General features: G+C 37.6%; 1 long non-coding RNA gene across 4 annotated transcripts in view; it reads right to left on the bottom strand.

Annotated features, from left to right (window-relative positions):
* Nucleotides 1–24292, bottom strand: part of LOC104972733 (uncharacterized) — a 67479-nt gene that overhangs the window by 6984 nt on the left and 36203 nt on the right. The window contains exon 3 of one of the 4 annotated variants that reach the window (XR_009494852.1): nt 12113–13556. The exons of the other annotated variants lie outside the window; for them this stretch is intronic. This is a non-coding gene — a long non-coding RNA (uncharacterized lncRNA). Of the gene's footprint in view, nt 1–12112; nt 13557–24292 lie in introns of those variants that run through there. 4 annotated transcript variants of the gene reach the window in all.

Genomic DNA, 24292 nt, shown 5'->3' with positions numbered 1-24292 from the left:
TAATTTTATACCAATACATTTACTAACTTAGATAAAACAGACACATTATTTAAGAGATGAAGACTACCAATCTCAGTCAAAAAGAAATAGATAACCTGAATAGAATTATTGCTTCAGTCATGTCCGACTCTCTGGGACGCTATGCACCTTCCAGGCTCCTCCATCTATGGGATTCTCCAGGGAAGAATACTGGAGTGGGTTACCATTCCCTCCTCCAGGAAATATTCCACACCCAGGGGTTGAACCCGAGGCTCTTGTGTCTCCTGCATTGTAAGGTGGGTACTTTACCACTAGTGCCACTGGGAAACCTGAATAGAACTGTATCTACTTCAATTATAAATTTTTAGTCATAAAAAGAATTATTGACCCAGATGTCTTCATTGCTGAATTCTTCTAAGCATTAAAAAAAAACAAGGTGAGGGTGGGATGATTTGGGAGAATGGCATTGAAACATGTATAATATCATATGTGAAATGAATCGCCAGTCCAGGTTCGACGCATGATACAGGATGCTTGGGGCTGGTGCACTGGGATGACCCAGAGGGGATGGTATGGGGAGGGAGGTGGGAGGGGGTTTCAAGTTGGGAAACACGTGTACACCCGTGGTGGATTCATGTTGATGTATGGCAAAACCAATACAATATTGTAAAGTAATTAGCCTCCAATTAAAATAAATAAATTTATATTAAAAAATAAAAAATAGAAAAAACAAACACCACCCTACCCACCCCCAGCAATTCTACACTGACTATTAAAAATTGAAGATGAGGGAACATTTCCCAACTCATTCTATGGGGCCGGTAATACTATAGTTCAAAAACCATGCAAGAACATTATAGGAAAATAAAATTGTATACAAATATCTTCAATAAATATTAGTGCAAAAATTATTTAAAAACTTTAAGAAAATAGAACCCAGCAAAATATCAAAGGAAAATATGCAAAATGAGATTTATCTAAGAAATGGAAATATTGGTTTATCACTTGAAAATCAATCTAAATTTTAACTAAGCAAAAATGAAAATCATACAATCATCTCAACACATGAAAAAAATTATTTGACAGGTCCCAACATCCTTATTGATTTAAACAACAACAGCAAACAGCTACAAAACTCTCAGCCGTGAAGGCAACTTTCAAATCTGAGTAATGGGTATCTAAGAAAAATCTCTAGTTAACATCACAACCAACATTGAAAAAGTAGAGGTTTAACCACTAAGATGAGAATAATGGAAGGTATATTTTCTACTCAATATTGATGTGTGTCTGAATAAGTATAATAAGGCAAAATGAAAATAAACAAATAGAAACATTTAGATTGGAAAGGAAGCTTTACTCTTAGTGGACATGATGATCTGTGTAGAAAATATTAAATCTACAAAAAAGTTATTAGAACAAATAAGTGAGTTTAACATGGTACAGTATACATAATCAAAAACCACATTCAATTGTATTTGTATCTTTATGAAAATTATAAAATAATTTTAATTATAAAATAAAATTATAAAAATATATATTTAGAATAGTATGAAGACACATTAAACAGGGAAAAAAATCTGCAAAATTATGTGTAATAACTGTACATGGGAGTTATACAACACTGCTGAGATAAAGTTGTCCTAATTAGAAGGAGACACGCTATGTTCATAGTTCTAAAGACTCAATATTGTCAAAATACAAATTTTCTCTAAATTGAACAATAGATTTAATATAGTTTTAATCAACATTCTATCTTGTAGAAATTGAGACATTAATTCTAAAGTTCTGACGTTGCGTGGACTCAAAATAGTCAAAACACCTTTGAAAGGAAAGGCGCCAAGACTTATTATGAAGTTATAGTAATTGAGGCAGTTTAGTATTTATATAAAGATAAATAAATCAGTGGGACAAAATAGATCATAAATAGGTCTGCATTATATGGACAACTTATTTTTTTTTAAAAAAGATACAAAGAAACTTTAGGGGAAAACATAGTTTTTTCAACAAGTTATTCTGGACTACGGATATTTATGTGCCTCCAATGAGAAAACTTTGGTCCATACATTGTACCACGTACAGAAGATAAAAATGGGTCATGGACCTAAATAGAAAACCTAAAACTTTAAAACTTCTAAGAAAAAAACTGAGGAAATATTTGTGATTTATGCACAGAGAGACTTCTCTATGCATAAATTGTATTGTATATAAGAAGCAGAGACTTCTTATATACAATAGCAACAACAGGAAAAATTGCTAAAACTCCTAGAGGAGAACATAGGCAAAACACTCTCTGACATACATCACAGCAGGATCCTCTATGACCCACCTCCCAGAATATTGGAAATAAAAGCAAAAATAAACAAATGGGACCTAATTAAACTTAAAAGCTTCTGCACAACAAAGGAAACTATTAGCAAGGTGAAAAGGCAGCCTTCAGAATGGGAGAAATTAATAGCAAATGAAGCAACTGACAAACAACTAATCTCAAAAATATACAAGCAACTCCTACAGCTCAACTCCAGAAAAATAAATGACCCAATCAAAAAATGGGCCAAAGAACTAAATAGACATTTCTCCAAAGACATATAGGTGGCTAACCAACACATGAAAAGATGCTTAACATCACTCATTATCAGAGAAATGCAAATCAAAACCACAATGAGGTACCATTTCACACCAGTCAGAATGGCTGCAATCCAAAAGTCTACAAGCAATAAATGCTGGAGAGGGTGTGGAGAAAAGGGAACCCTCTTACACTGTTGGTGGGAGTGCAAACTAGTACAGCCACTATGGAGAACAGTGTGGAGATTCCTTAAAAAACTGGAAATAGAACTGCCTTATGATCCAGCAATCCCACTGCTGGGCATACACACTGAGGAAACCAGAAGGGAAAGAGACACGTGTACCCCAATGTTCATCGCAGCACTGTTTATAATAGCCAGGACATGGAAGCAACCTAGATGCCCATCAGCAGATGAATGGATAAGAAAGCTGTGGTACATATACACAATGGAGTATTACTGAGCCATTAAAAAGAATACATTTGAATCAGTTCTAATGAGATGGATGAAACTGGAACCTATTATACAGAGTGAAGTAAGCCAGAAAGAAAAACACCAATACAGTATACTAACACATATATATGGAATTTAGAAAGATGGTAACAATAACCTTGTGTACGAGACAGGAAAAGAGACACTGATGTATAGATCAGTCTTATGGACTCTGTGGGAGAGGGAGAGGGTGGGGAGATTTGGGAGAATGGCACTGAGGCATGTATAATATCATGTATGAAATGAGTCGCCAGTCCAGGTTCGATGCACGATACTGGATGCTTGGGGCTGGTGCACTGGGACGACCCAGAGGGAGGGTATGGGGAGGGAGGAGGGAGGAGGGTTCAGGATGGGGAACACAGGTATACCTGTGGCAGATTCATTTTGATATTTGGCAAAACTAATACAATATTGTAAAGTTTAAAAATAAAATAAAATTAAAAAAAATTATATAGCAATATAAGGAAAATTGATATTAATGTATTTGACTTTATCAATAATACAAACTTCTTTTCCTTGAAGGTTATCATTCAGAGAATGAAAAAAAAAAAACTACAGATTAATAGAATTTTTGCCGATTATATACCAGTAAAAGACTGTGCTAAGACTATATAAATAACTCTTCAAACTAAAAAATAAGAGAACAAAAAAATCTTGGAAAAAAGATGCAATTTTGAAAAATTTAAATGTATATTTACTATATGGTCATTCTACTGCTAAGCATTTACCTAAGAAAATTGAAAGTATAAGTTCATTCAAAGACTTAAATGTTCATAGCATCATTATTTATTAAAGTTAAAATCTAGAATTAACCCAAATGTCCAGCAGAGGTGAATGAATAAACTGTGGTAAATCCATACGATGAACTACTCTTCAACAGTACAAATGACTGAGCTATTGATACACTCAAAAATGTGGATGAATCTAAAAGAAAAATTTGTGCTGAGGGAAAGAAAAAAGAAATTAAAAATCACTAAATACTTTATAACTCCATTCATATAAAACTCTAGACTATGTAGCTAATCTTTATTGACAGATCAGTGGGGTTCTGGTGATGGGAATTGGGATGGAATGATGGCATGCTTAAAATGAATCTTTTGGGGGTGATGGATTTGCTCGTTGTTTTTTGTGGTGCTGGCTTCACAGGGATACGTGTGTGTCGGATTTTATCAAATTGTACACTTTTTTTTTTAATTTTATTTTATTTTTAAACTTTACAATATTGTGTTAGTTTTGCCAAATATCGAAATGGATCCGCCACAGGTATACATGTGTTCCCCATGCTGAACCCTCCTCCCTCCTTCCTCCCCATACCATCCCTCTGGGTCGTCCCAGTGCACCAGCCCCAAGCATCCAGTATCGTGCATTGAACCTGGACTGGCGACTCGTTTCATACATGATATTATACATGCTTCAATGCCATTCTCCCAAATCTTCCCACCCTCTCCCTCTCCCACAGAGTCCAAAAGACTGTTCTATACATCAGTGTCTCTTTTGCTGTCTCGCAAATTGTACACTTTTTAAATAAATGTAGTTTATTATTTGTCAGTCATAACAATCAATAAAGCTGTTAGACAATACCTGCTGCTGCTGCTAAGTCGCTTCAGTCGTGTCCGACTCTGTGCGACCCGAGATGGCAGCCCATCAGGCTTCACTGTCCCTGGGATTCTCCAGGCAAGAACACCGGAGTGGGTTGCCATTTCCTTCTCCAATGCATGAAAGAGAAAAGTGAAAGTGAAGTCGCTCAGTCGCGTCCAACTCTTAGTGACCCCATGGACTGCAGCCCACCAGGCTCCTCTGTTCATGGGATTTTCCAGGCAAGAGTACTGGAGTGGTGTGCCATTGCCTTCTCTGAGACAATACCTAGTTCATGGTAATTCCACAGTAAATATTTGTTGAATAATTGAATAAATGAAAGGCTGTATTAATTATTGGTACTACTTGAAGAATAGTTAAATATTATGTGAAAAAAATTACCAGATCATACAACACAATAATTCTTAGGAAATCATCAAATGCCCCCTACTTTCAAAAAAATCTGATGAACAGTATCTAAATAAATGTCACCCATTTTTTTTCTCTGTAGTAATATGAATGCTGATTCCCAAATTCTGTAGAATTATGCAGTGACAACAAGAAGAAAACAGTTCTTACTATTTTAGTATTAAAGGGAAACATGTCAAATTCTGAACAAATCAGTAATCTATATATAGTGTTCACAATAACTTTCATGAATAAGTATGCACATAGTCAGTTAAAGAAAATCCACTATTTTTACCCTATTAAAAAAAAAAAAGAACATCTCCTTGTTTCTGAAAATCTACAAAACAATAACTGGGGAGGATCATTTTTATTGCAAGGAGATTGTTCATTTTACAAGAAAGTTCACAGAGGAATTACTGAAATATCAGAGTTTACCAGTGCATTCAGCTGTTAGTTATCAGATTGTTAACTACTTTACAGGATGAGGTTAAGCTAGAGAGAAAATGAGGTTAATACACAAAAATGGAGTATTGGAACTACTTTGAATTGGCTATACACCAGAAATAAGAGTTTGAGATGTTAGAAAAAATAACATAAGACAATGGATAAAAGGACACACGCTTAACAGAAATTCAATTTATGATAACACTATAAGATGATGTCTGTAGTGGAATATAGTGAGGAAACTGACTAATATTTGGCAAATTGAATACATATTTAGTTGAGCATATTTAGGTAAAAATCATCGATGCTTTTCATATCAAAAAAAGGGCATATGTTAGGAAACTTGTGAGCAGCCTCTCAAACTTAATAAGTTATTCTAAACCTCCTTAGCGCACCTGGTCTTCGTGAGTATGTCTCCTTGACTTCAAGGGAAACTAAAGTTGATGAGCCTATGACATTTTATCCTCATTCAATTCTGTGATCAGAACTAAGTGACTTGTGAAACTGTGTTGATTCTGGGTATGGATCTGTGACCTCAATAATTTGCGAAATTGTGATATGTGAGTTTAATTTTTTTGTTGTTGTTTTAGTGTGCAAGCCAGGGAACCAGACCAGCACACATCTTTCATTTCATTTGATAAGAAGTGAGATACAGCTATATAGCAACCACACTGCAGGATATTATGGCCCTTCCATTCTGCTATAATGATTCCACTACATATAACTAAGAAAATCCAGGAGGAATCACCTTTGTGTTCACAGGTAAGTATTTTCAGAAACCACAGATTTCGAACAAATAAACAAACAAGCAAATAAAAATCTATTCTCTTCATCTGTTTTCTCTTATTGAAAACCATTAGTTCATTGGGCATTGCCGACAATTTTGTTGGTTACATTCACTCCCAACATACACTGATGAGGAACCATCAGTGGCATACCATGGTAGTACCACTTTATGCTACTGATTTTCACCAGACACTGAAATGTACCATGGGGTACTATCCTACCATATCAGGCATCATTGTCTTTCCTGTGGGGCACCATCTTTCACATCCCTCTGCTGAAGTGTCAAAGCAGTGTTGTGTTCTTTTCATCTAGCCAATCAACATTTGGAGAGGTTCTACTATGTGATGAAGAGACAATGGTTAAAATAGACCATCGGTTTTCAATAGGGGAGCATCACAGAGTATAGAACAGTGTCTTGGCCCAGCTGGAAAGACGGAGAGGTAGAGCAGGGGTAGATTGTACAAAGCTTTACCCTAAAAGCAATAGGGACTCAAAGTATTATGGGAAGTACATGGTCATGCATGCTTTTTGAAAAAGGGCTGTATAGTCTCAGTGAGGAAAAAAGAATAAATGTAGGGAAAGCAGTTATAAGCCTCTGGCTTTAGCCCACATGAGGTATAGAGAGAGGCATCAATCTGTTAGGGTTTCAGAGGGAAAAAAGTCAACAAGGCTGGTGATAGATTGAATGAGGGCAATGAAGGATTGCAAGATGCTAGGGATGACCCCCAGGTTTTTCACTTTCTCTGACTGTGAAGGGAAAAACTCTCTTTAGTGTCACAACTCTCATAGGATTCCAACACAGACCTCTATATTTGTGTGTGCGTGTGTGTAGTTTTTAAAAAAGTCATCATTTATTGACTTCTTCCTGTGTGCTAACACACTGTTATATTTCTCAACATGCAATAGTGCATTTAATTCCCTGAACAATTCTGCGAGTTAGGTACTCACTATGTTTTTCAATTTAATGACAGAGATAGTAAGGGAGTGAGCATTAAATAGGAGTTGTCCAAGGCTGTTCGGCTAGGAAGGAGCAGAACTGGTGTTGGTAGCTTGGCAGTCTGAGGCCTCCTTCTTAAAAATGCTGTGCTAAACTCTAGCTCTCTCAGTTTGTGTTAATTTTCTTTGTATAGAATGCTGATATAAATGTATGGAAGAAGTGTGTGTATATGTATGCATGTTTCCTTCATGCATGGGGTTATTTGTGATACATGCAGGTACATATATATTTGTGTGTTACATGAGTATCACTGTACATACAGGTATAAGTGTGTCTTGTGTTTTTTTGTGGTATATATCTGGATTATGTGTATGAGGTTGTGTGTGTGGTATATGTGTATGTAATCACATGCTAGACTAAGAGATAAATCATTTTATTCTGACAGTGAAGCTTTTATTCCCAAGTAAGCTTGTTACACCCTGATCCTTAGTTTATTAACACAGTCTTTTTCCATCCTGAATAAAGTGTGAGTTATTTTAAAGAAAATAATCTCTCAGGACTCTATCATTATACTAAGTTATTTTTGTTATGCCTTTTTCTTAAATATTTGTGTTTAAAGCTCTTATATAATGTAAAGCAAAAATAAGTTTATAAATTAAATGCAAACAAAGAAAATCTGAAAACTAACAGCATGATGCACTGTAATGGATGATGCTATTTTGCTGAAACTAAATTCTTGTAATGAGAATATGGCATTGATGAGCTATGGCACAGTTTTGGCTTATTTTTAAAGTAGCATGAATAAAAATTCCTCCATTGTTTTCCGCTCTTCGCAATACTGAGTACTTTATTCATGCAGTGCACCTTGATGTAATTTGGCTTACACATTACATTAAAGCAATATTTATGTATCAAATAAATTTCTCCATTTCTTTTCTTTCTCATCAGCACACAATAACTACAAGAATTACATAAAAACTAATATTGGTACTAAAAACTCATATTACACAATTATAAATTGTCATGTTCTTACAATATATCATGTTTATATCATCCAAGTTTAATACAAGACTTAAAAAATATCTTAGAATTATTGAAGTCTTGTTTGAAAAATGCTACCTTGAGATTTTTTGATGCTATAGATTCTCTAAAGTGTCTGACACAAGTAATTTTCCCTCTGACAGTCCTAAAATTCCATTAACAGATTCAGATCTTGAGATCCTAAGAAGGAACCCAGATTGTTCTTTAACTGTCCCTTACCCCCACCACCACTACCACCAAGTTGAAACAATTTCTTCTTTACAAAGATGTAGCAGCTGCATGGCATTTCCTACATGGCATTGCCTGCATGGCATTCAGTTGAATGGCTCAATATTCATTCATTCACTGCTTCCACAAACATGTGTACTATAGGCTTTTTGTGGCACAGGGGGTACAAAGATGAGTGAGATGAAATTTCTGCTTCAGAGACTTTAGACCATCACCTGTGTAAGAGAAACAGACATCTAATCCAGTGTGCACCTAATCCGCAAGCTATAGATTTGTAACTGGAACATATAAGTTTAATAAGTATTTATGAGTTATACATGTCATATTGATGATAATTGAAGACTTAAGAATTATGAGTGAGATCATTACAGAAGCATGTATAGAGAAGAGGCTTATATTACACATGTATTTCAGGATTGGGCAATTGAAGGAATTGCCCTGAAGAAGACTATGAAGAATTAGCCGTAGCAGTAGGATGAAAATCAGGAGGGTTGTGTCTCAAAAATAAAACTAAAGGAAGGTTTCATAAGGAGAATCCTGTGACCAGAGTCAAATGCTGCCAAAAGATAGTGAAAATGAACTTGGATTTATTTTCATGAATGAATGGATGTGGGATTTAATGGCAAGGAGTCTGGGAATAGTTTTGCTGCATTAAAAGAGATGTGAAATAAGGAGAGTTTGGTAGAATCTACATGTTGGAGGCTTGGGGCCTTGTTGAAATTCAGTTTTTTTTTTTTTTTTTTAACTTATTTCAGATCATAATTGAAAGTAGACTTACCACTTGGAAAGTTTCTGTCAAATCAGAGCCCATAGTGTTCTATCACAGTAGAAATTTGCCAGACAATTTTACTGTTTGAATTTAAATTTGGACTTAGTTTATAAGTAGATAGTTTCAGAATCTATAATGGCTACATATTTGAAAACTGGAATTCCAGAATCATGCCTTGTAGAAGTCCCTGCAGTTCAACTAGTTTGGCCTCATTGTCTTCAAAAGAAAACAAAGTTCAAAGCACTTTACCAAGTACCGAGTCTAGACTGGTGACATGTTTTCCATACTAGGGTTCGTCAAGCCCCCAGAGCCACTGACCTGTAAGGAACCGAGCTGCATAGTGGGAGGCAAGCGGTGGGCAAAACGGAAACCATCCAGGTGCGTGGAAAAATTGTCTTTTACAAAACTGATCCCTGGTGTCAAAAAGGTGGGGGGCTGCTGCTCTATACCACACTGCCTTACTAGGTTCAAATGTTTGTGTTTAAACATTGTTCTTTGAGAACCTCTATCTTTCTAGAAATAATACCAGAATATTCAACTTTTGAAAAATATGCTCAGAAGCAAAAAATGAAGGGGAGACCCATGCTATGAAAACCATACCCAATACCACTTTAAACCCATATAGACTTTAGGGGCCATGGTAGCAGCTATACTTTAATTTTTTGCTAAACGGCTCAATCAGATATATATTCTCTTCTCTCATTTGTTGCTATAAAGAATTACAGCATTAAAGGTTTTCTGTTTACATAATGATCAAATAATTAAGAGTTCATTTTAATAATTAAAAAACTTTATAATGATAAAAGGGGCTTCCCTGGTGGCTCAGAAGGTAAAGAATCTGCCTGCAATGAAGAAGACCTGGATTCAATCCCTGAGTTGGGAAGATCCTCTGAAGAAGGGAATGGGTGCCCACTCCAGTATTCCTGCCTGGAGAATCCCATGGGCAGAAAAGCCTGGCAGGCTACAGTCCATGAGGTCACAAAGAGTTGAACGTGACTAATAGACTAAGCAAGCACATACATATTAATGAAAAAACACAAATGGTTGGATGGTTTTGTCACTTCATTGTTTAGTCACTGAGTCATGTCTGACTCTTTGCAACCCTGTGGACTGTAGCCCACCAGGCTTCTCTGTCCATGGAATTCTCTAGGCAAGAATACTGGAGTGGGTTGCCATTTCCTTCTCCAGCTTGTTACTTACAAAGGCAGTTATCACATTGTTCATCTTTCCATTTGAGATGGGTGCAGCACAATGGAGAGACACAAAAGCCTTGATTAGTTAAACCTATGACCAAGGCTTCAACCCTGAAGTTAAACTTTGACCTCCAGATTGAAAGAATTATGACTTGGTCTCTGGATACCTATCAGTGTCAGTCTTAACAAATGCAGGAACTCAAGGCAGCTAACACACCAACTCTTCTAATTAGGCTCAGAAAACCTAGTGACTAAAGCTTTCTTCATATATTTTATGAACAATGACATTAGTAGCTATGTAGGATTTCTTTATCCTTCTATTATCTTCTCCACAACTCAGTGACAAGAATAAAAGAGATATTATTTTTCTCTGAGATAGGTGAAGAAACAAGATGAGAACGATTAAAAGATATATTCAAAGTTACACAGTTAATAACTGGGGGAACCAAATTGATAACCCATCTATCCTAACCTTTTTGAAGTGGATCAGGCAGCTACCCATTGGAAAGAAGCAAAGCTAAGAGGACAGAATTCTTTATGGTGATTTCAGATCTAAGAAAAAGGGCATAGATTTTTTTTTCTTTTATGAAGGAGAAAAAAGATGAATATATATCCTTTGGAATTCCTGTCATTGAGAGGTGGAGTCTACTAATTTTTCCCTGTGAATTTGGGTTCCTTTAGTGACTTGCTTGAATGATAGAATGTGCTGAAAGTGATATTCTGGCTTTCTTAGGTGAAGTCATAATAACCTGTGTAGTTTCTGTCTATGCTTCTTGGAAAGCTTAGATTCCAAGTAAGGAATCCTGAAAACACCATTCTTTAGGGAAACTCAAGATAGCTGCATGCATGAAACGAATGGGATGACTGGGCAGACCCAGCTATTTCAGCCATACCAACCTAGCGACTGATTTTTGAATTATAAAGCCATCTCAGATGTTGTTGTCCCAGGAGATACAATGTAGAGAAGAATTGAAGAATGCAGCTGATAAAATAGGTCCTTAAAATATAGCCCTCATTAAGCTGTCCCAACAAAATGTAGCTACTTGAGGCAGCCATGTTGACTCCCAATCATCAGGGAGCAAGGATAAGACATTCCCTGTTTGAATTATGAGCATTATAAAAATGGAGGTGTTACACCACTGAATTTTAAGGTGCTTTTAATAGATAGAAATAGTAATAGATAATAAATAAACAGAACTAAACAGTAGATAAACAGAACATGTTAGGTAAAGCCATTGTATGGTGTTATAATTGAGAGCCCTTCAAAATTAGAATTTTACTCATGGAAATAACATGGTAAAATCCAGTTATCCAAAATGCTTGAAGAATAAGTCATTCTGGATGATGAAATGATGGCCATTCAAAAGATGAAGGTGATCAATCTTTTAAATGCTGGTAATGTTGTATTTTAACTGTTTCATATGAATAGTTATATATAGAATCACTTATACATTAAACACAGACATTGAACACACATGCTAAGCACTTGGTAAAAATTTTGACTAGACAGAGCCCATGCTCCCCACAGAATTTCCAGATTATGGAGGAGGAAAAAAATTAACTTTCCCAAAGTTTCAAAGAAGTCATGTTATAAGGCCAGGTTTCCAACTCAGATCTACCTGACTCCAAAAACCCAGATTTGTCTGACTCCAGAATTCACGGGAAGACACTTTATAAAATGGTACAACTGAAGCCAATGGCCTATTCTCCTGCTTTTAACTTTATTCCTTTTTAAAAATCATCATTTTAAGTATTTCCACTCTAAAAAATACAGCATTAAAATTATTTACATCTGTCTATGACCTTTTAAATATGACGAGCTGAGCTACATTGTGACAGTGAATTTTCTTGTGTTTCTGCATGGTCATAGCTAGGCTTTAATCAGCAAATCCAAATGAAGCAAACTGTTTGCAGTCATTTAAGATGGCATCAGTGATAATAATAATGATTCCTTACACTTTCCTGGTGCCTCTCATCTAAGGATTGTAAAGGGCTTTACAAACATTAATTAAGCCTTACAGGATTTCAATGAGGTCATGAAGCAGTTTAGTTATTGTAATACACTGAGACTTTAAATAAAGCAAAAGCAACTTCAGAATCACATTTTGAAGCACTTCCCTTTGCTCTTGGTGGTTTGGATCCAGGTGTTTGAGAAGGATTTTTGTATTCCTTCTTTTATTTCAGGTTTTTAAAGATTTGTAACACTATAGTGTATCCCTTTTACACATTGGAAGACACAGAAAATAACATTGTATATTTCACAGGAAACAATTGATTCACAAAGGTACATTTCATGTTCAGTTCAGTTGCTCAATTGTGTCTGACTCTTTGTGACCCCATGGACTGCAGCACGCCAGGCCTCCCTGTCCATCACCAACTCCTGGAGTTTACCCAAACTAATGTCCATTGAGTCAGTGATGCTATCCAACCATCTCATTCTCTGTCATCCCCTTCTCCTCCTGCCTTCAATCTTTCCCAGCATCAAGTCTTTTCTAATGATGTTCTTCTCATCAGGTGGCCAAAGTATTGGAGTTTCAGCTTCAACATCAGTCCTTCCAATGAACACTCAGAACTGATCTCCTTTAGGATGGACTGGTTGGATCTCCTTGCAGTCCAAGGGACTCTCAAGAGTCTTCTCCAACACCACAGTTCAAAAGCATCAATTCTTTGGCACTCAGCTTTCCTTATAGTCCAACTCTCACATCCATACACGACTACTGGAAATACCATAGCCTTGACTAGATGGACCTTTGTTGGCAAAGTATGTCTCTGCTTCTCAATATGCTGTCTAGGTTGGCCATAACTTTCCTTCCAAGGAGTAAGCGTCTTTTAATTTCATGGTTGCAGTCACAATCTGCAGTGATTTTGGAGGCCCCCAAAATAAAGTCTGCCACTATTTCCACTGTTTTTCTATCTATTTGCCATGAAGTGATGGGACCGGATGCCATGATCTTATTTTTCTGTTGAGCTTCAAGCCAACTTTTTCACTCTCCTCTTTCACTTGCATCAAGAGGCTCTTTAGTTCTTCACCTTCTGCCATAAGGGTGGTGTCATCTGCAAATATCTCAGGCTACTGATATTTCTCCTGGCAATCTTGATTCCAGCTTGTGTTTCTTCCAGTCCAGCGTTTCTCATGATGTATTCTGCATATAAGTTAAATAAGCAGGGTGACAATATACAGCCTTGACATACTCCTTTCCCTATTTGGAATGAGTCTGTTGTTCTATGTCCAGTTCTAACTGTTGCTTCCTGACCTGCATACAGATTTCTCAAGAGGCAGGTTAGGTGGTCTGGTATCCCCATCTCTCTCAGAATTTTCCACAGTTTATTGTGATCCACACAGTCAAAGGCTTTGGTATAGTCAATAAAGCAGAAATAAATGTTGGATTCCACATGTAATAAGTACCCAGCATTACCATCCACTCAAGAGAACAAAGAACACAATACCTGCCCTCAAAGAGCTCCCAACACAGTGGGACAATGTACAAGTAAATCATTGTTATTGTAGTGTGCTAGAATGATATATAAAGTATTATTCAAGCATGTGAAAGTATATTGAATTCTGAAAAATAATAGCTAATACCACACAGAGCTTATTGTATTCTACCCTTCCAAGACTTCACATGAACTAACTGCTTGATTTTCACGATAATTCTGATATGTAAGTACTTTTATCTGCCTAATTTTACAAACATGGACACCAGGCATAGAGATCTTGAGTAACATGCCCAGGCTCAGCTATCCACCTACAAATAGCTCTTGAAAGATAAGCTTTGATAATAGGCAAATTCCATTTTAAAACATCAGAAAGAGAAATGATTCTAATGTATTTCTGATCAGCAATAACCTCTGGGAAAAATCATCAAAGAAAACCAAATTTCTATGGAGGATTTCAGTACCATTCAGACTGTCTTTCAATGATAGGCTCAGCTCACAACTTTATGAGTCAGTTGGGACCAATGTTGTTTAGCTCTAAATCTCTGGCCAGGGCCATCATGATGCAGCCATACATGAGCAGTAGGCTGCCTTATGCTTATAAACTGATGATATATATTTTCAAGTCCTGAGATACTGCCTTCACTATTGCCTAAACTTCGATTCTCTAATGATAAAAACAGTAACTGTCCACAGGGCAAATTCTTGGAAGTCTTCCGTCTTCGTCCATTTCTTCCATTCCTTTCCTCTGGTCATGACTCTGGTCCTGTTTCTCCTTTTACTACTCCAACCTCATCAGAACACCTGAAACTCTTGTTTCCATCTGGGGGCTCCCATTTCCATTTCTCATATAACCTGCTCAGTTAGGTTTTCATGGATAATATTGGCAATCTGAATTGTGTTCTTCTTGAGCATATTTTGCTCATTAATCTAGATGAAATTCAATACCTTCCTCACTGAGTCTGATTCAGGAGTTCCATGTGGCAAAGTATTGACTCTCTGCACATTGTGCTGTGCTGTACTTAGTTGCTCAGTCATGTCTGATTCTTTGTAACCTCATGGACTTTAGCCCACCAGGCTCCTCTGTCCATGGGGATGCTCCAGGCAAGAATACTGGAGTGGGTTGCCATTTCCTTCTCCAGGGGATTTTCCCAACCCAGGGATAGAACCCAAGTCTCCCACATTGCAGGTGGATTCTTTGCCATATGAGCCACCAGGGAAGCCAAAGAATACTATAGTGGGTAGCCTATCTCTTCTCCAGGGGATCTTCGTGACCCAGAACTTGAACCAGTGTCTCCTGCATTGCAGATTCTTTACCAGCTGAGAAACAAGAGAAGCCTCTTTGCACATTACCTAGTCATAAAAAGATATGGGTGTAATTTGAAACATTCAGAAGCAATGCACATTTTCCTTACATTTTTCATGATGTTATATGTTGATCTACCTAGGCCTGTTGGAGAAGGAAATGGCAACCCACTCCAGTGTTCTTGCCTGGAGAATCCCAGGGAAGGGAAGCCTGGTGGGCTGCCATATGTTAATATGGCAGACCTGAGTTGGATATTACAAATTCAAGAGATATGTAGTGAATGTGTGAGAAGAATAGAGGCATATTCAGACAATAGGTACTGGACCAAATGTGAAAAATTTCAAGGAGTATTACTTAGTGGAGGATACAAATAGTTAATTTGACCACAAGTAATATGCAGTGAAATACAAAGCTCTGAAAGTCCCAAAGGGACTAATTCAACAGGTCTTAGTAGGTCAATGGATGATTCTGAGAGAATAAAACAATCTCTTACCTAAGGCCTAACTGAAATGTGTGTGTGTGTGTGTGTGTGTGTGTGTGCACGTTTGCGTTTGGATGTACACGTGGATGTATAAGGGCAGGGAGGTAAGAATGTGTTCTAAGCTGGAGGAAATAATGTATGCAAGATTTTGCATACATTTGGGGAGATCATCAAGTACTTCTATTTACAACATCACTTATAGAAGACATCATGGTAAGAAAGGATAGAGGCTCAAATTAAGGCACTAGCTTAAGAAATTTGGAGTAGGGATATATTTAGGTGGTGGAAACAATAAGAATTGATTAGATATGAGAGAATGGTTAACAGTAACCTCTAGATAGGTGACTGAGTAGAATCATTCTTTCCAGTGACATAATGCACACAAGGAGGGCCAAGTTTTGAGGGGATCCAATAACATAAGTTCAACGTTGGAGATAATATATTTGAAATAATATGGTAATTAACAGAATGGGCTCTGGAACCAGACTGTCTGGGTTTGTATCCTGGCTCCACTGTTTATTAGCTGTGTGACCTTGGGCAAATTACTTCCCTATACCTTGATTTCTTCATCTTTAGAATGTTGTTAGTTAATTGTGATGGTTCATTTTATGTGTCAACTTAACTGAGCCACAATGCCCAGGTACTTGATCAAGCATTACTCTGGATTTTTCTGTGACAATATTTTGTATGAGATTAACATTTAAATTGGTGGACTTTGAGTAAAGCAGATTGTATTACATAGTGTTGTTCAGCCTCATCCAACCAGTTGAAGGCTTCAAGGAATCAAATGCCAACCTTCCCAGAACAAAAGGAAATTCTGCAGCAGACCGCCTTTAGATTTGAACTACACCTCCAGCTATTCTTTGAGTCTCTAACTATTGGCCCACTCTGCAAATTTTCAACTTGCCAGTCTCCATATGGGTGTGTGTGTGTATATATATATATATATATTCATTCAGTTACTAGAAAAATTAAATAAGATAAAATATGTGAATGTTTTAGAATAGTACCTGGTACATGGTGAGTACTCAAATACTAAGTGTTCGGGGGTGTCTGTGGAGCATCAATGTCCAACATGTTTTGCATACACCAGTGTGTATTTGTAGTTCATGGGTGTTGTGTAGGGTGAGATAAAGATTTGGTGTTGCTAGCATATACATGATAAATGATGCAATTAGAGTAAATTAGATTATCCAGAAAGAGAAGATGCCACATAAGAAAGGCTCAAAGCACAATCTTTAAAAAGTTAATATTTAAGAGATAGACAAAGAAAGCTTTAAAGGAGAAGCCAGAAAAGAGGAAAACCAGGAGGTTTTCATTAAAGAATGGCAAAATAAACTCACTTTTGGCAAAATTAAAGTCAGAATAGGACATTAATTTGGGAAGTATTACTAGAGTGGACATATGTCTGAGTTTACTCTGACTTCTCCGGGTTTGCACCTGTTGTTCCAGTAAGGTTAGAAAATATCTGATGGCCACCTCAGATACTACCAAGACAGTCAGCATGTGATTTGAAATGGTTCAGTCAAGTTAAAAGAATGGAGTTTTTCTCACATTCTTCCACTGTTTGGAAGAATGTGATGAAGAATGCTACTGACAACCGTTTTGCTTTCACAGAACATAGAACCTGATTTCTAGATTTCAGGGATGAAGTAACAAATTTTAAAAAAAATTAGAATTTTTAATTTTTTGGCTGCACCGTGGCATGTGGGATCTTTACTTCCTGACCAGAGATTGAATGCATGCTCTCTGCATAGAAAAAGTGGAGTCTTAACCTCTGGACTGATAGGAAAGTATCAACAAATTTCTTTATTCTTTGAGGCATTTTGATTGGGAGTATTCTGTAACTTGAAATCCAAACTACCCTAACTGATGTCCTGAGACAAGGGCAATTGTCAATGGAGGAAATACAAAGTAGCAATATTCTAACTATAAAAGTGAAGTCTCTCAGTCGTCTGACTCTTTGCGACCCCATGGACCATAGCCCCACAGGCTCCTTGGTCCATGGGATTTTCCAGGCATGAATACTGGAGTGGGTTGCTATTTCCTTCTCCAGGGGATCTTTCTGACCCAGGGACTGAACCCGGGTCTCCCGTATTGCAGGCAAACACTTTACTGTCTGAGCTACCAGGGAATCTTTTTTTTTTTCTTCTATAAGACAGTTTAAAAATTAGGGAGAGAACAAGATGGTGGAGGAGGAAGTGGACGTGGAGTACATCTCTTTCCATGGATACATTAGGAATAAGCCTTCAGGCACAGAAGTGCATGCAGAACACCAGCTGAGAGCGGACAGGAGTACCTGACCAGAAGAAAAGAATATATAGAACTACGCAAAATTCGGTAGGATGAAGGAACTAGGAGGAAAAACAAGAGGGTTAGTAGGACTAGACCTGCCCTCAGTGGGTGGGGGAACTGAAGTAAGGATTCAATCCCCACATCGGGGCAATTGTCTGAGTCAGAGGAGAAACATTTAAGGTTGAGAGTGAAACAGCTGATCTGTGGCAGCCTAAATGGATTGAGAATCAGACAGTCCTTGCTGCAGCCATACATACCCCGGACAGGGATGCAGGTCCCTTGGAAGTTGCAGCAGCTGGGAGCTTGAGTTTAGGGGTTGTGGAGCAATCCCAGGGTGAAGGCTGCTGGAAGCTGGGGTTTTGGGGTTGTGGAACAATCCAGGGTGAGCACTGTTGGGAGCTAGAGTTTAGGGGTTGTGGAGCAATCCCAGGGTGAAGGCTGCTGTTGACTGCAGAGAGATGGATCATGGGGATTTGGGGGAGGAAACTGTGGTGGGAAATGCCTGTGGAGGAAAGCTGGGCAGCCATGGAAACTAGACAATGCTGCTGAGTCACCTGTAGAGGGTGGAGCCATCACCATAGCCTCTCTCCCCACAAGCCAGCATTGGCAGCTGAACAATAGAGAGGCTGGCCTGTCAAATGCATGACACACTGAACTACAGAGCAGGATCCCACCCAGGGTGCTCCTTTAAGTGACTGGTGTGCCAATCTACAGAGTTGAACCCCAGTTAGGGGAGCCCCTCTATGTGCCTGATGTGCCCGAACAACAGAGAAGGACCCCAGGCAAGGGGGCCCTCTAAGTGCCTGAATGGGTGGAGCTTCAGAGGAAGACTGGCTAAAGAGGCCTTCTGATTGCCAGCTTGAGAAGACTCTGATAGGGCCATAACTCCCGGGGCAGAGGCAGTCCGTGTTCCTGCATAGGCAAGCCAAGCAGCTGCACCACTTTCACGCTCAATTCTCACTGGGGCAGAGCTCCCGCAGGCAAAAAAATTCTTGCATATATGCACGCAGGGTCTCTTTGGTCGTGTCCAACTCTTTGTGCCATGTAGACTGTGGCCTGCCAGGCTTCTCTATCAGGGAGGGGGGCTCTCCAGGCAGGAATACTGGAATGTATTGGCCAATACTGGTTGCCATACCCTTCTAGAACACTATACTTCCTGCTACCGTAGCTGCCAACCCGCCTGAGTACCTCGTGTTGCCAGAACCTCTGCGATCCAAGCAGCTGCACCACCTCCACACCTGACCTTCACATGGACAAACCCAAGTCCTTCAGGGCAGCCTCGGAAACAAACCCCAGTGGACAACCCACATGGAGAGGTGGAAATAAAACCATAATTGAAACCCAGGGGTAGTGTGGCTAAGAAAGGAGACCCAAAACCTTTCCACCAACTGTACAAGCTGCAGATTAAATCCACACAATCAACTAGGCAGACTCTGTGTCTATGGAATATATAAAAGGTCATTGAGAGCTCCCACAAAAGAAAACGCACTAATTCTGATAGCTGTGGACATTGGAGGCAAGAATACACAGGAGTAGGATCAGATTAGAATCTGAGCTGCCCCCACAGCAGGTCCAGGGATCAGGACAGCGTTGTGCATCCTGGGGAGGTGAGGTGGACTGTGACTCCCAGTGAGGGAAAGGACTCTGACAGCAGTGACACAAGAAAAACATTTATTATTCTTATTTTTTGACTTGTTCTGTAGATTCTTTTGGATTATTTTTTCTTTTTTACCCCTCTTTTTCCCCCATGTTGTAGTTGTCAATTTTATTGACACTATGAAATATAATTAAGCTTTTGAGTTTTTTTTTTTTTTTCCTCAGTCACATTTTTAATTGTTGTTATAAACCTCTTCCCCTACATTGGGCTTTTTGTGGTTCTATGGAGTCTTCCTTTTTTTTCTTTATTCTTCTTCTGTTTTTTTTTTCTTTTTTTATAATTTTAATTTTTTATTTTTTAAACCTATTATGTTTTTTCTACATTTATACCTTTATTTGCCTTTCCTACTGTTATTTTCCTCTTACAGTTAATCTTTAAGGCATATAAGTCTTCATTTACCTCTATTTAACTTTGTATATCTGTTCTTTCTTTCCTTTTTTCTCAACATTTTGTTAGTTTTATTTTCATTGCTTTATTCCCCAATTGGCACCTTGCTTTAGTTTCATTTTCCAGTTTGTGTTTTAGTTAGTTTTGTTCTGGTAGATCTAATTTTTGGTTTCTTTTGTTCATAGGGTTAATCTATTGTACTTTGTTTTTGTTGGACTGTTTTGATTTTGCTTATGGGTGTTTATGTATATTTGTATATACAGTCACACTTTTGATTGTTGTTATAAACCTCTGACTCTACATTGGACTTTTGCAGTTTTGTGGATTTTTCCTTTTTTTTTTTCTTTCTTTTTCCATTTCCCCCCCTGATTTTTATGCTTTTAATTTTTTAAAATCTATTATTTTTTTTTCTACCTTTATGCCTCTGTTTGCCTTTCCAACTGTTCTTTTCCCCTTGCAGTTAATCTTTAATGTGCATAAATCTTCTTCATCGACCTCTGTTTAACTTTGCTTACCTATTCTTTCTTTCTTCCCTTTCCTCTCAACTTATTTGTTAGTTTTGTTTTCACTGCTTTATTCCCCACTTGGAACCTTGGTTTAGTTTTGTTTTCCAGTTTGTGCTTTAGTTATTTTGTTCTTAACTGGTAAATATAATTTTTTATTTTCTTTGTTCACTGGGTCAATCTTTATTACTTTATTTCTCTTGGACTGTTTTTACTTTGCTTATGGGTGTATATGTATATGTGCATATTCCATTATTTTAATTATTATTTGCCTGATTTTGTAACTACCACTTGTTTGGCGTTCATCTTTGGTTTCCATTTTTGGATATTTGTTTTAATCTCATTTAATGCCATAACAAAACACTTGTGGAATCTTTGTTCCTGACCAGAGATCAAGCCCTGAGCCCTTGGAGTTGGAGCACTGACACCAAGACCGTAGAATACCAGAGAACTAACACTCAGTTCAGTTCAGTTCAGTTGCTCAGTCGTGTCCGACTCTTTGCGACCCCATGAATCCCAGCACACCAGGCTTCGCTGTCCATCATCAACTGCCGGAGTTCACTCAGACTCACATGAATCGAGTCAGAGATGCCATCCAGTCATCTCATCCTCTGTTGTCCCCTTCTCCTCCTGCCCCCAATCCCTCCCAGATCAGAGTCTTTTCCAATGAGTCAACTCTACACATGAGGTGGCCAAAGTACTGGGTTTCAGCTTTAGCATCATTCCTTCCAAAGTAATCCCAGGGCTGATCTCCTTCAGAATGGACTGGTTGGATCTTCTTGCAGTCCAAGGGACTCTCAAGAGTCTTCTCCAACACCACAGTTCAAAAGCATCAATTCTTTGGCACTCAGCCTTCTTCACAGTCCAACTCTCACATCCATACATGACCACTGGAAAAACCATAGCCTTGACTAGACAGACCTTTGCTGGCAAAGTAATGTCTCTGCTTTTGAATATGCTATCTAGGTTGGTCATAACTTTCCTTCCAAGGAGTAAGCGTCTTTTAATTTCATGGCTGCCGTCACCATCTGTAATGATTTTGGAGCCCAGAAAAATAAAGTCTGACACTGTTTCCACTGTTTCCCCATCTATTTCCCATGAAGTGATGGGACCAGATGCCATGATCTTCATTTTCTGAATGTTGAGCTTTAAGCCAACTTTTTTACTCTCCACTTTCACTTTCATCAAGAGGCTTTTTAGTTCTTCTTCCCTTTCTGCCATAAGGGTGGTGTCATCTGCATATCTGAGGTTATTGATATTTCTCCCAGCAATCTTGATTCCAGCTTGTGTTTCTTCCAGTCCAGCGTTTCTCATGATGTACTCTGCATATAAGTTAAATAAGCAGGGTGACAATACACAGCCTTGACGTACTCCTTTTCCTATTTGGAACCAGTCTGCTGTTCCATGTCCAGTTCTAACTGTTGCTTCCTGACCTGCATACAGATTTCTCAAGAAGCAGGTCAGGTGGGGGGAGTATTAAATAGTGAGAACTCACACAAAGGAAACCGCTTGAATAGAAGACCCAGCATCACCTAACCACCAATAGCACTCTGTGCTTCGTTTAAATAACAAAACAAAAATACAAACCCAATCATCAGCAGACAGGATTACCACCTCAAGCAGCCTTGCCCATCAGAGGAAAAACAAACAAACAAAAAGTCAGTATAGATCTCACCCTATACAAAGCTTACACAAACCACTAGACCAACCTTAGGAGGGGAGAAACAAAAAGGAAGAAAGAATTCAACCTTGAAGCCCGGGAAAAGGAGACCTCAAACAAAATAGGTTCAAAAAATAAAAATAATGAAAAGGCAGAAAAATACTATACAAATGAAGGAACAAACTAGAAACATAGAAGTCCAAATAAATGAAGAGGAAATGGGCAAACTACCAGAAAAAGAATTCAGAATAATGATAGTAAAGATGATCAAAAACCTTGAAAATGAAATGCAAGAATCAACTAGAAAAGACCTAGAAGAATTAAAGAATAAACATACAGAGACAAACAACACAATTACTGAAATTAAAAATAATCTGGAAGGAATCAGTAGCAGAATATCTGAAGCAGAAGAATGAATCAGTGAGCTGGAAGATAAAATGGTGGAAATAACTTCTGAAGAGCAGAATAAAGTGAAAAGAATGAAAACAACTGACAATAGTCTCATAGACCTCTGGAACAATATCAAATGCACCAACATTCGAAATAAGGGGTCCCAGAAGAAGAAGAGAAAAAGAAAGGGTATGAGAAAAAATTTGAAGAGATTATAGTTGAAAATTTCCCCAACATGAAAAAGGAAATACTCAATCAAGTCCAAGAGGCACAAAGACTCCCACACAGGATAAACCGAAAGAGAAACATGCCAAGACACATACTAATCAAACTAACAAAGAATAAACACAAAGAAACAATATTAAAAGCAGCAAGGGAGAAGCAAGTAACATACAAGGGAAACCCCATACACTTAACAGCTGATCTTTCAGCAGAAACTCTGCAGACCAGAAGGGAATGTCAGAATATATTTTACATACCGAAAGGGAAAAATCCACAACCAAGATTTTTGTACCCAGCAAGGATCTCATTCAAAATTAATGGAGAAATAAAAAGCTTTTCAGACAAGTGAAAGTTAAGAGAATTCAGTACCACCAAACCAGCATTACAACAAATATTACAGGAACTTATATAGTCAAAAAATACTAGAGAAGAAAAAGGATCTACAAAATCAACCCCAAACAATTAGAAAATGGCAATAGTAACATATATATCAACAATTACTTTAAATGTAAATGGATTAAATGCTCCAACTAAAATGCACAGACTGGCTGAATGGATACAAAAACAAGACCCATATATATGCTATCTACAAGAAACCTACTTCAGACCTAAAGACACATAGAGACTGAAAGTGAGAGGATAGAAAAATATATTCCATGAAAATGGGGAGCAAAATAAAGCTGGAGTAGTAATCCTTGTATCAGACAAAATAGACCTTAAAATAAACTAGATTACAAGAGATAAGGAAGGACACTACATAATGATCAAGGGATCAATCCAAGAGGAAGACACAACAATTGTAAATATCTATGTACCCAACATAGGAGATCTCAATACATAAGACAAACACTAACAGACATAGAAGGAGAAATTGACAGTATAACAATAATAGTAGGAGACTTCAACAACCCACTCACACCAATGGACAGATCATCAAAACAGAAAATTAATAAAGAAACACAAGTCTTAAATGATACATTAGATGACATGAATCTCATTGATATCTTCAGAACATTCCACCCAAATGAAGAGGAATACACCTTCTTTTCAAATGCACATGGAACCTTCTCCATGATAGACCAAATAAATCTAGGGTCACAAATCAAACCTCAGTAAATTTAAGAAAGCTGAAATCATATCAAGCATCTTCTATGACCACAACATTTTGAGACTAGATATCAACTATAAGAAAAAACTGTAAGAAACACAAACACCTGGAGATTAAGCAACACGTTTCTAAATAGCCAACAGCTTACTGAAGAAATCAAAAGGGAAATCAAAAAATTTCTAGAAACAAATGACAATGAAAACACAACAACTCAAAACCTATGGCAAGCAGCAAAAACAGTTCTAAGAGGGAAGTTTATAGTAATACAATCCTACCTTAAGAAATAAGAAAACCATCAAATAAAGAACCTATCATTACACCTAAAACAACTGGAAAAAGAAGAACAAAACCCCCCAAAATTCATAGAAGGAAAGAAATCATAAAGATACAAGCAAAAATAAATGAAAAAGAAATGAAATAAGCAATAGTAAAGAT

This window comes from Bos taurus, chromosome 6 (assembly GCF_002263795.3).
Source record: "Bos taurus isolate L1 Dominette 01449 registration number 42190680 breed Hereford chromosome 6, ARS-UCD2.0, whole genome shotgun sequence".
NCBI classification, from domain to species: Eukaryota; Metazoa; Chordata; class Mammalia; order Artiodactyla; family Bovidae; genus Bos; species Bos taurus.
The sequence above is the reverse complement of the archived record's forward strand: the minus strand, read 5'-3'. Positions and strand labels throughout refer to the sequence as shown.